Here is a 4,868-nt window from a genome sequence, read left to right on the forward strand (position 1 = left end):
GGAGATTTGTTGGGAAAAATTGTGTCTCAACCTTGCATTTATGTGAGGTTACTATTTATAGTAAGTTTTAATTTGAGCACGAAATGGTGTGACATTCTCCCTGAAGCTTCTGGTTGGTTAGATAAGCATTCCGGTAAAGTTTCGTCGCAAGATCACAACCGGTTTTGAAGATATTAAAATTTCCATTTTGGAGGGGTGCAATAAAGTGTTTAAACTTAATTTTGAGGGATTTAGAGGCTCTAAAATGTCCTAAAAAGTGGGCATAACCAATGTAGCAGGTTACGAGGTGATAGAGCACTTCGCGAGCTTTTTGGCACTTCAAACGGTTCGTCAATCGGACACCCGGTTCTCAAGTTATGGCCTCCGGAAGTTTGAACTCCTGAAATAGGAAAAATAATTTTGTAATGAACACATAAATGAGCTGTAAAAGGGAGGAGCATGTGTCATAGGGAATTTAGAAGGGAGATAAGGTCGGCTACACCTCATTGGGTGGTTTTAGCCCATGGTTTTGTAATACCATTTAACGGTTTCTTGTATTGTATCTCCTATATATGAGGTGCGTGAGATAGAGGTTGTATGTAAGAGTCTTATGGCTATTGAGTTGCCTCTGAATCTCTAATTAGTGGTACTCCTACGAAGAGCTTGCTCTGCAAGTATATTGTAATCTGTTTTGATTGCTGAATAAAATATTGAGCTGCTTTTGGAGTGTGGGGTTTTTCTCCCGAAAGGGTTTTCCCCACGTAAATCATTGTGTTGTGGTATGAATGTTATTATGTCCATTTTTATTTTATGTAACTGTTATAACAATCTGAATTTTTTTTGCATTATCCTCCTCTCAAGGTTAGTGTAGGAAGTTGTTTCCATTACTTAACTTCCTTACACAATGGTGCCCACTTTCCAGCCTAAGATTGTATTATGTGCTTTTATGTGTATCGTTGTACCAGACTAGTATTGAGTCAGTATTCAAGCTATTTCAGGCCCTATCTTGCGTATCTCTGAATTCTCAAAGTTGGTCAAAACATAGTTCAATCAGCTATACCTATCTTCAAACAACTATTCTTAGATTTGGAAAACAACAAACATGTCCTACAAATAGAATTACTGGAAACAAAGTTTACCTTGAAACATCAGATGGGTCCTACAAACTAAAAAAAATTACATACTTGTGACCATAGGAAGTCCTTGCATAGTCCTCATTGTCATCCTCATATAGTCCTTATTTACATCCTTATTTTGCATAAGTCCTTGTATAGTCCTCATTATTGTTCCCATTATTGTCCTCATATACGTCCTTAGTCCTTATTATCATCCCTATTATCATCCTCATATACACCCTTAGTCCTTGCATAGACCTCTTTATCGTCCTCATTATAGTCCTCATTTACGTCCTTATTATCATCCTTATTTATGTCCTTAGAATTTGCATAAGTCCTTGCATCGTCCTCATTATCGTCCTTATTATCATCCTCATTTACATCATTATAATTTGCATAATTCCTTGCATCATCCTCATTATTGTCCTCATAGAGTTCCCATAAACATCGTCATAATATTCGCATAAGTCCTTATTTGTGTCCCATTGACCTTCTAGTTCATTTTAGTGTTGTTATAATCTTCATTTTAATCCTTGTCTAGACTTCATATACATCTGTCTTAGTCCGTCGTCATTTGCATAATCATCCTAGAAAGTCATACCCCAAACATCCAAATCACAATCAGAGGGTCAATCAAACTCAACCTCAACTCAAACAAGTTTGTCAAGTTCAACAAATCAAACATTGTCACATGCAAAGAAATGGAGAAAACATCTTACATGTTGTGATCCTAGGTCCAAACCAATCAAGAAAATACCATGGATTGGCATTATATATTCTGTAGGTGTAGCGTCCTAAAATTGCGACACTTGCAATTTCGACTGCATTTCGGTCTTCACGATGGCGATGCAACACACAACCTGAATGGAGACCCCGAAACTTGCTCATGACACCAAAAACTGCATTTTCTTGCACCCTGGCCTGAACCTCCTTTGCACCCTGCTGTCCCGGGAGGTGGGACCAGAGCGCCCAGCGCCCTGGTCCCCCAGGACCATGGCGCCCAGCGCCCTGGTCCCTGGGTCCTATTTTGGGCCCGGTCTCTTTTGGACTTCGGGTCTTTATGTTTGCAAATTGGAAAATTATCTTTCCTGGTCGGCCTAAGGTCGGGAAAATCAGTCTATTAGCCCTAATTGACAAGTATATAAACTACATTTTCCTCTTTCATTTGACATGATGAAAAAATCGTGGAAATTATACTCAAGCATTCAAGCATTCAAGCATTCCTTCAAGCAATTGATCATTTCAAGTCTCCATTCAAGGCTAAGTGTTGCATTCAAGACAAGGATTCAACCATTGAAGAGGAGATCACTTACTACATACTACTACAACATACAACATACAACATCTATACCTTCGCACATAAGGATACAAACATCCTTACAACAAGGTGTTAGTACTTGTTTTACATTACAGACATTTACATTTTACAGCATTGCTCATTTCTTGGTTAATTCCAAAACCGGGGTTTGACCTAAAGGAAAACCCCTAATCCCTAACCCCCCAATCGTCTTCGCTTTTCTGTGTGTAGGTTGCAGGTACGCGGCTGAAATTGGAAATCTGGAATCCTTGTGCAGAGACGAACAGATCCCCCTTCGTTTCGCGGATTTTTCGGAGGACCGTGGCGCTCGGGCGCCATCGTCCTGACAACTTTTGCTCAAATTTGCAGGACAGCGCCGCATCGACATTTTACTGCTAATTCCAGGTCCGCAGCTTCATACTGTATCCCTATCTCATTTTATAAGCGAATCTTTGTCACTTTCTATGCATTCCTAGCTTAATTCTTCTATCAACATTCTTTACAAAAGAGGGTAGCCTTGCTTTCTTAACCCTTGAAACGCATTTAGCATCCAATCTTGCATTGTGTGGGATTGGATCTTGTGGGTTTCAACCCCTCTTTTGAATGTAAAGTCTCTCCCCTAAGTGAAAACCATCAACCCTAGTGAATCTCCCTTCTCTCTCCTTGGAGTTGGAAGAGGGGAGAGCAACTAGGGTTTGATCGCGATTTTTCGCTTTACATTTTGGTGAACCTGACGTGAACATCCTTTCTGATTATTCATAGTTAGATCTGAAAATTGGATTCCTTGATTACATTTCCATGTTTGATCCTTTGCAAAATTTTAGAGGTTAATTGCATAAAAACCCTAAATTTTTTTTTAAAGTAATTAAACTTGTGAAATGTTTAATTGTTGATGCTTGTTTCAGATCTGCCCTTCTATTACAAATTATCAATTCATATTTGTGCTTTGATTTTGAAAATTAAGTGGTTAAGTGTCAAAACCCTAATTTTTGAAACCCTCTTGATTCAACCTTTGACTGATAATTTCACTAATCAAAACATCTCCAAATCAGCTGTAACTTTGGATTCCACAATAAAATCACAATATCTTTCATCCCTGAAAATTTGGAAAAAAGTTGCGAGGACCGTGTGCACTCCGAGCGCCATCGTCCCCGACATTTTTTCCGAAATTTCGGGAGCGAGATCTTACTGTATTTTCCTGCTAAAATCCAGAATTTTGGCTGATTTTATCAATTTTAACACCTTCAAAATTACAGTCAAAGTTGGTCTAGTGATTGCTTGGATTGAGGCTTCTAATCATTCAAAAATTGTCGAAACTGAAATTCATGTCAAAATTGTGTTTCTTACTATCCTAAATCTGAAAAGTGTGTTGGCATTCATTCGAAATTTCAGTGATTCATTCAAATTTTTGCAATTTGTGACTTTTGAAATTAAGTGCTTAATTACAACAACTTTGATTTCCGCTTTCGAAATTGACTTTTGCGTGAAATTGAGTCAACTTCTAAATTTCAAAACTTGCATTGCTCTCAACATTCCCTCTAAAATCATAAAATTCAAAATTTCAGTTTCCCTCTATTTTTCAAAATTCAAATTTTGCATTTTTCGACAATCTTGGTAGGGTTCAATTTTGAGATTGCAACTTTAATTTGGCCTATCTACAGATCGTAAAATCACTCAATTTTTTCAGGTTAGCTGTAAAATCATCATAACTTTCATCCTTGCAAATTTCGAAAAAAGTTGCGAGGACCGTGTGCACTCCGAGCGCCACGGTCCCGGACATTTTTTCTGAAATTTCAGGAGATTGTCTTGATTGTATTTAACAGCTTAAATCTGGACGATTGGCTGGTTTTACTGAAATTTGCTACCTCTAAAATTCAAAATCTTCTCTCTCTCTTTAGTGCATGAGTTTTACAACAATAAGTCCTACTTACACTATTCCTGTTAGACGAAGCCTGAGAATTAAGTCTTTCCAAGGTTTAATTACTGAGGAGATGGAACCTAATTTGAATGGTCTTTTTAACGAGGACATGGGTAATTCCTCTAATCCTCTTAATGATGAAGAAGCTCTCCATGAGGTTTCTGTAGAACAACTTTCAAAATTGGATAACCAATTTGACGATTTTTGACAATGGATGTCTCAAGAATACCCTGATAGTCAAGCTCTTCCTTTAATTGAGGGTCTAAAACGTATGCTTCAAAGTGATAAGAATGGAATTGATATTTTGCGTGGTATTGCACACATTGTGGATTCAAATGTGATGCCTATGAAAAGTTGTACCGAAACCTTAGGTTATACACAACCTCCTACTCAAGATAATCATTCTATTCCTTTGATGACTTCTATTGCTAGCATACCTACTTTTACATCAAACATAATGACTACTTCAACACAAGACATTCCTCCTATGATCACCAGTCATGGTGGCAATCCCTCTTCTTCAATTAACCCTCTTCCTTCATTCAATCCGACTTCTTCG

This window comes from Cryptomeria japonica, chromosome 7, assembly GCF_030272615.1.
Source record: "Cryptomeria japonica chromosome 7, Sugi_1.0, whole genome shotgun sequence".
Classification (NCBI taxonomy): Eukaryota; Viridiplantae; Streptophyta; class Pinopsida; order Cupressales; family Cupressaceae; genus Cryptomeria; species Cryptomeria japonica.